General features: G+C 45.2%; 1 long non-coding RNA gene across 1 annotated transcript; it reads left to right on the plus strand.

Moving 5' to 3' along the window:
• Window positions 1-1,011: 1,011 nt before the first annotated feature.
• Window positions 1,012-1,815, plus strand: LOC119322311. Its single transcript, XR_005155515.1, has 3 exons — window positions 1,012-1,127; window positions 1,220-1,291; window positions 1,408-1,815. It is a non-coding gene; the product is annotated as an uncharacterized LOC119322311 (long non-coding RNA).
• The last annotated feature ends 9,762 nt before the right edge of the window (window positions 1,816-11,577 follow it).

Consider the following 11,577-nt stretch of genomic DNA (forward strand, 5'->3'; position numbering starts at 1 on the left):
GGAGGGGTGGCGTCGGGCGGGGGACGCGGGGCAGGGGGCGCTGCGCGGTGGATGCCGCCGCCCAGACTGCGCGGCGCGCGTCCGCGAGAGCCCTGCCCGGCGGATCTGGCCGGACACCAGGGAGTGATGGAAGCGGGTGTGGGATGCTCGCGAGGGCGCAGCCTGGTTCGGAGGCGGGGGGATGGGAGGATGGGCCAGGGATTGGTGCCTCGCACCGTGCGCGCCGTGTGGATGCGCCCCATGACGCGCCGGCGGCTGCACAGGGGATCTGGATAGGTGGTAGCTGAAGGGAAAAGGGCTAAGCGGTGAGGAGAAAGTGAGAGTGGTGAGGAGAAAGTGAGGAGCGGTGAGGAGCTGGGTATTTAGACAGTCTGTCACTGCTACCAAATTTCTTACATGTCTGTCTTTTTACTCTTTTATTTTGCATGTTGCATATGAATTATTATACTATTCCTGGGAAAAAATATGGCAGTACTATATTTAATTCATATATTTCTATATATATTTCACTTTGCAGAATGTGCCACTAACAAATATGGGTATTGTTAACCATGAAAAAGAACCTATCAACAAGAGCGATGTGCAGATAGAAATAGCAAATTCGCATCATAACAAACCAAGAAGAGCAAATACAAATATTACACCACAAGGTATTTACTTTCACAGTGATTATCAACCTTATCATTTCATTGGCCTTTTTTATATGTAACTAATTTGGATTTATGTTGTCCCATGACAGATTATATTTGCACACGGGACGATATTTCCGTTATTAAATCAATCATGTCCTTGCATGAAAAAACGAAGTTGGTGCACATCAATGATGCATTATTAAGGAACGCTGAGATGAGATGCCTTACGCATGATGATGTAAGTCAAACCACACAAACTCTCGTAATTAAACATCAGTGTCTCAAAATTTAAATGTATTATACCGAATAATCGAAATTAGTTCAAAAAGTTCTTGACATGGTTACCATTTAAAAAAATTCCAAATTGTAGGGGCAAACTTATAGTTGTTGGGATTTGGGGTGGCAACTTGATTGAGAACTCATATAGGTGGTCAACAACTGAAGGCAATAAATCTATTGTCCTTGCCACTATGCTTCGTAAGGATTGCAAATACGGTAATTGAAGCATCTATACCAATACATGTATTGCATATTCTAAGAAAGTGTATTGTTAAGTCGACCTAAGTATTTTTTTATCTTGGCAATAGGAAATCTAGAAACTTCAAATTACACCATTCTTGCATTCAACCCGGATCATACTGCAGCACGCGCACTTGATGGTGAGTAGTTATGACTTATTATCAACTAAAAATCAATTACTTACGATTGTTATTAAGATATGTAGACAAATTTTAAATATTATTAAATGCAACATTTATAATATATATTTTTGCAGATATTCGCCAGAAAATAATAGGTGGGTTGATTGATATGAAGTTTGTTCACCAATTTATTGAGTGGAGGTGAGCTTTCCTAGCAAGCGAGTTGTCTACAAAGGATCCCGACACAGGATGTATACAAAGAAAGCTCGGCGCATGTAGTAAGATAGTAGACATTGGTTATGCCTATTATAGGATGTATACAAAGAAAGCTCGGCGCATGTAGTAAGATAGTAGACATTGGTTATGCCTATTACGCATGATTGTGTGTTTCAATTTGTAAGTGTAGTTATCACGTACTTGTTTTGTATCTACTATGTAGGTGACTGTTTCGTCATGTTTGTTTGTGTCTATGGTGTTTTAAGGGATGTGCTAATTTCACGGATGATTTAGTTATTATCTACATTTAAAAACAAGTTTGTCCATGTTCATAGATTTTGAATTACCTTTGACATTGTTTTTTGTCAAAATATATTCTATAAAAAACACTCATTTAAAATATCCAAGTCCATGCTATCATTTTGTCGAGTAATCTTTTCACATCATACTTTGTATTTTGTGTGTCCGTGGCAACGCACGGGCATTCAACTAGTCTCTCCCTAATAATAAAGCACGGATTGGGTCTCCGGGTTCACCGTCGTGCACTTTTGTAAAGAAACCCCTGTTGATTTCGATATTGTACGCGCAGTCCTCACAATAAGTTAACACGAACCGGTACGCCAGAGAAAAGGAAAGAAAATCAGCCCCCCTCTCCCCGCACGCCCTACCTCCCAATCCCATCTCCAACCCCTGCCACGCCACTCACCGCGCGCCGCCGTGCGCCACCACCGGCCACCACGCCGGCGCGCCTACCCCTCCCCGACCGGCTACAAGCAGATGATGCTCGAGCGCACCTTCTGGCTTGGTTCAATGCGGTGGCTCGAGCGGTTGGGGGTGGCACAGCAGCTCGATGCAGAACAGGCGGCGGCGGCTGGAGCTTGCAGGGGCGGATCCGTGCATGGCAGGGGTTTGGGAGGCTGATCCGAAAGCGGGCGGCGAGCCGGGGGTCGCCGGTGGCGACGAGGAAAGCCGGAGTGAGGGATCCGGCGACCTAGGCAGGAGCTGGCCGGAGCTGGGCGACGGCAGACGGGCGCGTGAGACAGAGGGATCCGGCGTGGCAGCACGAATTTCTTGGAGGTAGATAGCTCCAAGCCATGCCGGCTCTTCAGTTTTCCCTGGTGGAAAAGAGAGAAAGAGGAGGATTCAGGGAGGAGGAGAGGTAGGGAGAAGAAGGTACAGGTGCGAGCTTGGGGAAGAGGGAGCAGAACGTCAAGTGAGAGACTGTGAGGATCAGGGATTCTTCTTAGCCAGCATGGTAAGGTGGAGAGGCTGCTTAGGGAACATGTGCGTACATCCTTGCTCCTTTTCTTCTTTCAGTTGTATGTACTTTCCAGCAGGCGTGTACATCCTTGCTCCTTCTCTTCTTTTGATTTTAGGTACTCTCCAGTATTCAATGTGCATGTAGAACCGTAGAGAATCAGCTAGATATTTTACTACTGTAAGGTGTGGAGTACTGAGAGTGGCATTTATATTGCTGCAAATGCAGTATATGATTTATGCAGCAGAGAGGAGGCTGCAAGGGGAGAGGAACGGTGCATTGAGGTTGAGGTACATAGGACACATTGGGACCCGGGTGCTCGAGAAGAGGCTCGATCGATCTTGACAAGAACTGACTATATATAGGTTTGATTCAATCTTCTTGTAGCTTCAGTGTTGAATATTCTCGGTTAACTTCTTGTTAGTTGTGTTCCTCCGCTTTTACGGCCATTACAGTCTTCCTTTTGCATTACTAAAATTTATCGAATGTGGGACGCCATCTTTCTGCGCCATCAAAAAATTAAAATCAATTAATTTGCAGGAACATTGGTTGGTAAGGAACTTTCCAAAATACTTTGCACATATAGCAAGATATATATTTCTGCAACCTAACAGACGACGGATCCAAAATAAAAATCAATTAATGCACATACAGGAAACTATAAGTATATCTGTAAGCTAACAGCCAATGGACCCAAAATTATAAAAACATATTTCTCCAAACGAACTCAGTACTCCGTTGTTATATGTTCTTTTCATGCACATAGTTTTTTTAGCTACTGCCGCATGAGCTCCTCTACTAAGAATTAAGAGGCTTAAGAAATACCTTTGGCTAAGCCAGGATGTTTCTGTATACTGGGAATGTTTAGCCGTGCCATGAAGGCAGGCTACACGCACTAAAGGCCTCCACTTAGGATCCAACCAACTCCCATGGTGTGGGTACAGGACAGCTAAAACCGGCCGGAAAGAAAGCAGGGTCCCTCTCAGGCATGAAGGCATCATACTACTACAAATAACATAACATTCAGGGGAATGTATGGCTGGGATCAAAACGTCTGAGGACGAGGAGGACATGCAGAGTTCAAGTTAAACACAGAATTTAAATGTGAAATAAAATAGTAACAACGCTGATCAGAAAATGTCCTGGTACTACGGATATGCATGATTGATCAGAACTAGAGGCAAATTAAATTAACCGAGGGATCAGAACTAGGCCTTTTTATGTTTTTTCTTTTTCCAAAAGCAGAGAAGACAAAGAATCTCATCTCCAAAGTGTTCAGTGCAGAGAAGATGAACCACGCAAAAACTCAGGCTGGACCACCGGGGCTTCACTGCTGGCGGAACAGTAGAGGGCTTGGCTGCTACCAGGGTGATCCAAATGGAGCGTGTTTGTGGCCTCTTGCACTACATGATTAATGGTAGCTTCTATTACATGACATGATTTTTGCAGCTAACATGTTTCATGCGAGAGGACATAAATTTGCATCCTATTTTTCTGTCCAATTGGTTCCAAATCACAAATGTTTGTGCTATCAGTGACAATTTGATGAAAAAGACGAGTCATATATACAGCGAATGAAAGCTTTCACATCAGCCGTTGCTCTTGATTGTCTTTGCAAGTCCATAGATATAATTTTTATGATTTTCCTTTACTCATAGTAAGTACTGAATATTTTGTGCTTCAACCCTTTAGGGGTTAATTTCTGTGATGCAACTAGCAAAGTTGGCAATAGGTACAGTATAACCATCATGATCTGCACAGGGATATCACCTAGGTGCATAAATCATAATCATTCAGTTTTTATTTGGCAAGCTGGAGCTACCCAGAACTTTCGATTTTGGTGCCAAGATGGATGGATTGAACCGGGTGACCCACTGTCAGGTATAATTGTTCAGTTATCCTGAGGGTAATGTGGATATGTTCTGTTTGAGATCAAAGCTTGGTATTGCTAGAAAATATATATATGTGCACTGAGATTTCAAATATATAACAACACTGATACAACGTAAGGTTTCCCTTGCTATCGTACATTTTTTTCATTACTATCATAACCTTTTTAGATCAAGCATGTCATGCATTACATTTCATTATGTATGTTGCAACTTCAAGACCACAATGCCTCTGTATGTAACATCTGTATGCTGATTATTTTTTGGAATTGAATTATGTATTCAAAGCTATTGTTCAGCATATACATCGTTTGAAAATCATACAAGGGGCAAAATTTATATGTACCCTTCTGTTTTAATATATGGCTATAAATGGATTAACTGAGCCAAAGGCAGTGCCTTTTCATACGAATATATGTGTACGACATCTTCAGATAATCATATATGTTTGCCGGCAGAATATATGTGCATTGAACTACAAATAAATTTATTTGTGGGACTTGATGCCGGATATATACAGATTGCATGTTCTCTTAGGGCATCTGCAATTGATGGACGCCAGGATTTATTTCCCGATAGACCAGCAGTTGCATTAGTTGTTCCCAGTGTGCCCGGTACCAATAGATACATTGAGCGCTTTCTCTTTTCCTGGGCACGCGAGTAAAGAAACGGGTAGCCGGGCCTACGTATTTAGAGCCGCTGATAAGCGCCTAGCATTGAATGAGAAAGCGCTTACTTTTTTCTTATTTTTTTGATGTTTAACTTTTTACTCTTAATTGCCTACACAAGAGTCTAGCATTGCAGATGTCCTTAAGCTATAGGCTATCGTAGTGGTTTTACCAATCACAAATAAGCGACCAATGATGAAACAATAGTATAAATTTAGAGCACAATACATCATGATCTATTGGAAATTACATGTTCCATATTTGACATATCAACCAGTCAAAGTGGCCAAACCTGAGCATATAGTTAATCGGGCACGAAACAGTTCATTGAGTGCGAGCTTCGTTGACAGCCCTACCGGTTGGAGGTAAACAAATACCTTTCCCCCCTTTTTTCATAAAATCAAATGCTTGTACTAATGTTGATTCCATGCATTTTCATACATTATTCAACATTTTTGTGCGTTAGTAAAAAAGTCATTCTTTTAATTCACATTATTGAGCTAGGAAAATGGACAGAATTATTCTTTTTATCCCGTTGCAACGCACGGGCTCTTTTGCTAGTAGGTAATAATAACAGGACCTTAGATAATTAGTTTTTGTTCTTACTGACACACAAGTTGACAGAATGTACTCAATATATTCTAATAAAAGAGTTAATTACACAAAACCACAACTTCAGGGTAACTTATAATACTTTACCACAACTTTTGAGTTTTTTAACAAAAAACCACAACTTCAGGTCAACTTATAACACTTTACCACAACTTTTGAGTTTTTGTAACACAAAACCACAACTTCTGAACTAATTCTCAACATTGAGCCCAAATCTATCAGTCAACTTCTTTTAATATACAATCTGATTGACTGGACCCACATGTTAGGAAATAAGGAGGAAAAAGGTGGCATGTGCGCATCTCCGATGTGGCCTACCATTTACTTCTCTTGCCATCCCGTACCGGTGCTATAAACTCCACCGACGCATTGAGCAGGGAGCTGGGTGTTGTTGGGGGTGGTCAAAATTCTGCCACAGGATGATCACTCCAAGCGTCCTCAATGTCGAGGTTCCTAGTGTCGCAAAGCCGCACCCGCATGTCACTATCGTTGGCGGTGGAGTTCCAAAATGATCTCGACGTCGTAATCAGTGAGGACGAGCACGTTGCAGTGGTCGTTAAGCATGAGGTGGCAGCCCTGATTGTGCACAACGTGGCGGCACGGATGTGCTGGCAGCGCCCGTCCAGACTATGGCATGGTCGGGCGGGGCGCGCGAACTAGACAGAGAGGTCCTGGGGAGGACGAGCCCGTCTCTATGGTGGTGGAGCACAAGGCAAGAGCCTTATCTATGCACGATGTGGTATAGTGCATGTGCTAGCTGCGGTTGTCCGGACGACAACATGGTTGGGCGGAGTGCGCCAGACGAAGAAGGTGAAGATGGCCGATCTTTTTTCTTTTCCGGGGTAGATGGCGTAGAAGCTGCAGGTGAACGCGTCGTCGAGGAGACGACGATGTTGTATGCACACTGCTATGTCACATACATTCAGTCAGCGTCACATAGGAGGGAACTTGTCGCCTAGAGCCTGACATGTGGGCCCAATCATTCAGATTGGCTGTTAAAAGAAGTTGACCGGTAGAATTGTGCTCAATGTTGAGAATTAGGCCAACAGTTGTGGTTTTGTGTTAAAAAACTCAAAAGTTGTGGTAAAGTGTTATAAGTTGCCGCGAAGTTGTGGTTTTGTGTTAGGGCCTGTTTGGTTCCAATAAGTCACCCGACTTATAAGTCAGGTGACTTAAAACCAGTGACTTATAAGTCACGTCCGTTTGGTTGTCACCTGACTTATAAGTCACCTGACACACCTACCCACACCAATCAACATCATGCAGATGGTAGGACCCACGTAAAAGGGGGTGACTTATAAGTTTTAAGTTGGGGTGGAGCAACTTATGACTTATAAGTTGGGGTGACTTATAAGTCGGGTCTGTTTGGCAAAATAAGTCACTTTTTTCACTTTTTGACTTATAAGTTGGTGACTTATTTGGAACCAAACAGGGCCTTAAAAAACTCAAATGTTGTGGTAAAGTGTCATAAGATATCCTGAAGTTGTGGTTTTGTGTAATTAACTCCTAATAAAAAGGTTTGGGAGCAGAGGGAGAGGGAGGTGGAGATGGACGTGGTACCTGCTGTTGCGGTGGTGCCTCTTGGTGGTCGTGCTTGAGCTCCTCCTCCTGATGCTGCTCACTAACCTGCAAGACAAACAAGACCATGGGTAAAGGAACAAGACCATGGGTAACAGTACATCTTCACTTGGATATATCTAAGAAGTCCAGTTGGTTCTCACAAGCAAGTGTTCTCAGGTTTGCCTTAACATGAAAGGTTAACTTATACTTAACTGTGAGCAAACAGTACATAACAAAATCATGGATTTGATTTCAAGTAACCGAGATTAATTAATGTGTTACTGCCTGATACTGTCGATCAGAAAAGCATAAGCAGCAAACAATATCCTGCGTATCAGTGGAAACAAGGTGACAAACTAATGTTCCAGGGAGGTACTTTATATAATAAAAACTAATAAAAACAAACTAGGCACCTGCATAATCACACGGTGGTAGTTTTAGATAATAAAAACTACTGTTCCACGCAGTCTTAGCGCTCCATCAAAGAATCAACTAAAATTACTTTCAAGCAAACATGTTGTACATTGATCAGGTTGTAAAGGACAAAAATTTAGGGGTGTACCTAGTGCAAGAAGGCATTTACTAGGTTTTGAAGCTAATAACAATTAGCATGCACGTATCACTTGTTGGAGTTGGTGCGTGGTCAAATTCAACTAGTGTAATGTATCGCCTATATATAATATATATAATAGACCCATCTCTCCAATGCAATTTCACGGACCAAGAAACATAGGTGTTTATTTCTTCCTCTGCTAAACTATCTCCATATGGATACCAGCTAATGATACGCAGATTGTATTAAGGCAACGCTTTGGACGACACATATTCTACAAGCTGTTGCTAATTTGCAAATACAAACGAACGCCTAACAGTGCTCGCATAGAATTAGCAGAGCATGGTAGATTTATAGCCATCAGGGGAGGGTACACCTGAACCCACGTCGGCTGCTGCAGGGCTTGTGCTGCACACAAACACACACATACATGTATCAGAAGCAATTCAGTCAACACTCTTGGCAGGCAAGAGGCAAGTTGGCACTCACAGGGTTGAGACAATAGCAGGAGACGTGCGTACCTAAAGGGTCGAGCGATTGGTCTGAGCCCGGAGAGCAGAGGAGGCATGGCGGCGGTGTGCTAGCGTGCCTTGGAAGCCCGGGAACGTGGTGGTACCGATGGTCAAGGAAGAAGAGGAGCAGAGTAGGCCCTTGATGGCCAGCTAGATGTGTCCCTCCTTCTGCTCCTCGAGGATGGGTGACCTGCAGTAACAGATATGTTATACAACCCGGGATCAAATGTAGCACATACTATCGTTGTAACAGTCTTCTCTTGTGTCTTCGCTAAAACAGATACAAACTAACTACATGTCCAGGAGGACATTGAATACATACACTTTGAATAAATAGCATAACAAAGTGATGTAGTGACCACATTGAGCATCTAAAAAAGAAGTGGCATGAACAAGAATCAATTGTTTACCTCACTACCTGGTGTTGACATACAAGAGTACGGCTAGCCGCGAAGAAGGGTAAAACTATCACTTTATTTGCTCCCCAAATGCAAGAAGCTAAGGCACTAAAAAGAGGGCAGAAGCTACAATCTTCCTTGTCTAAGCATCATCTGATCAAAGGAGGAAGTACAGACAGAGGCCAAGCTGTACTACTCACTTCCGGGCACCAGTTCCATCAGCTCTTAATACCACCGCATCTACTTGCCGGCCATGAACGAACAAAGTCGCAGCAATACATGGAGCTCAAGAGCTAGGGGTCGTTGACACATGCACAGACAGCCGAGTGGGTCAAGGAGAGTACCTTGGCGTGGTTCCAGGTGTTGCCGACGGTGAGGGGCCCGTGGTCGGCGAGGATCCGGAGGAGGCAGTCGGAGATGGCCAAATTGGATGGAGAAGGAGCTCCATCTCCTTGGTGGCGACCCGTCCCATGGAGGTTCGCCCCTCCTGCCATCGTCGTCGTCCCATCCACAACCACGTTGACCTGCCGAAAGGGAACACAAGACGAGCTGAGGTGAGGAGGAGATAGTGCGCGAATAAGGAGGGGAGGGGCTTACCGGTGCCAGATCCGGCCACCTCTGGCCTCGCCGTCACTGGATTTGGCAGATCCCGACGAAGTTAGGGGTGGCGGCCGAAACCCTAGCCACGGGTGAGGGTTGCGGGCGAGTACTAGAGGGCGCGGGTCGGGGCGTGGGCTCGATGGTGAGGGTCGTCGACGGTGGGGGTGGGCGTTGCAGGGGGTGGGCGACAGTGGGCGGCGGTGGGGGTGGGCGACGGTGGGCGGCGGTGGATTCAGATCAGATTAGAGTGAGGGAGAGCAGAGAGGGGCGTCAGTGCGAGGGAGAGAAGGGTGCGAGAGGAGGAGTGCGGGACGTGGGTGAGACGGGCGACGTGCGGGCCGTTGGATCCAGGAGCATCCGACGGTGATTATCCACGATCCGCGTGAGAGGCCTCTGGACCAATCAAAGCGCGGAGATCGAGGCGTTCCTGCCTTATCCCATCCGAGTACCGCGGCCTCCTCCGCCTCGCACGCTTCCCCAAATTCAGATACCGCTAAATCCGTGAACTGCAGAGCAACTTGTCAGACTGGAGATTTCCTCCGCTCTGTCGTTCGGAGATCTCCAAGTACAGAAAACTCACTCGACGGATACAAAGAATGGATCAAGGCGACTGAAAAAGAAGTTGGTGCCGTCACCTAAGTTCATTGATCCAGAACAAGACATACTCATAGCATGAAAAAAATGGGTCGGAAGAGTTCTCAACTCTTTCCCCACTCAAACCTCGATCCATTCGGGGGCTAACGATGGAGCCATGTACCTAGGGTTGGGTCATGGACCTGTCCAAGATACCCTCCCCAAGGACATCTCTAGAAGAAGTTACCTTTCAGTCGACCTGGAAGGATTTCACTCGACGGACTCGAAGACACTCGACCATGAAGCCACTCACTCGACCACCAGGAGATCTAGAGTCACTCTGCACAGGAACGGTCTGTCATTAAGTAGTCTTTATGGTCATCATAGCACCTTATGTATGGTGTTACCAATAACGCCAGGTCTTAATGTACCTTAAACCCTGCATAACTGAGGGCTGGAGGGGTCTGGTGGACTCTATATAAGTCACCCCCTATTTAGTGTAAAGGGTTCACACCCCTGTAACTCATACACACATAATCCAGTCGACCGCCTCCGGGCTCCGAGACGTAGGGCTATTACTTCCTCCGAGAAGGGCCTGAACTCGTAAACATCTTGCGTATACAACTACTCCATAGCTAGGATCTTGCCTCTCCATTCCTACCCCCTATTCTACTGTCAGACTTAGAACCACGACAGCCCTCCCGAGAGAGATTAGGGCTTGGCGGCGGCTCTGTGTCGTAAAACGCGATGAAACTTTCTCTCTGATTTTTTCTCCCCGAACGTGAATATATGGAGTTGGAGTTGAGGTCGGTGGAGGTCCAGGGGGGCCACGAGATAGGGGCGCGCCCTATGGGGGGGCGCCCCCTGTCTCGTGGACAGGGTGTGGGCCCCCTGGTGTATTTCTTTTGCCCAATAATTCTTATTAATTCCAAAAAGTACCTCCGTGGATTTTTAGGACATTCCGAGAACTTTTCTTTTCTACACATAAAACAACATCATGGCAGTTCTGCTGAAAACAGCGTTAGTCTGGGTTAGTTTTATTCAAATCATGCAAGTTAGAGTCCAAAACAAGGGCAAAAGTGTTTGGAAAAGTAGATACGTTGGAGACGTATCAAGGATCAAGTAATTTTCGCAGGGAACTAACTAAATATGTCTTATGTGAATAAGTAGGCATCGTTGCTGGCCACAACCTCTCATGCTGCTGAGGTCTCCAGACTAAAGCAGAGTCTAGAGCGGGCCGAAGAAGAGCTCGGCCTTGTAAAAAGGTAGCTGGAAGACGAGCAAGGTATGTGATGCCCTTGTGTATATTCAAAAAAGGATGAATGACTTGTGCTGACCATAGTGCTATGATATTTGTAGGAGCGGCTACTGGGGTTGAAACCCTCAGGAAAGCGCTGGCCGAGGCCGAGGTGAGGTCGGCGAAGGAACAAGCCGCCTGGAAAAAGCATGAGGCCAGGGTTGGGGA

The sequence above is a fragment of the Triticum dicoccoides genome, chromosome 6B (assembly GCF_002162155.2).
Source record: "Triticum dicoccoides isolate Atlit2015 ecotype Zavitan chromosome 6B, WEW_v2.0, whole genome shotgun sequence".
Lineage (NCBI taxonomy): Eukaryota > Viridiplantae > Streptophyta > Magnoliopsida > Poales > Poaceae > Triticum > Triticum dicoccoides.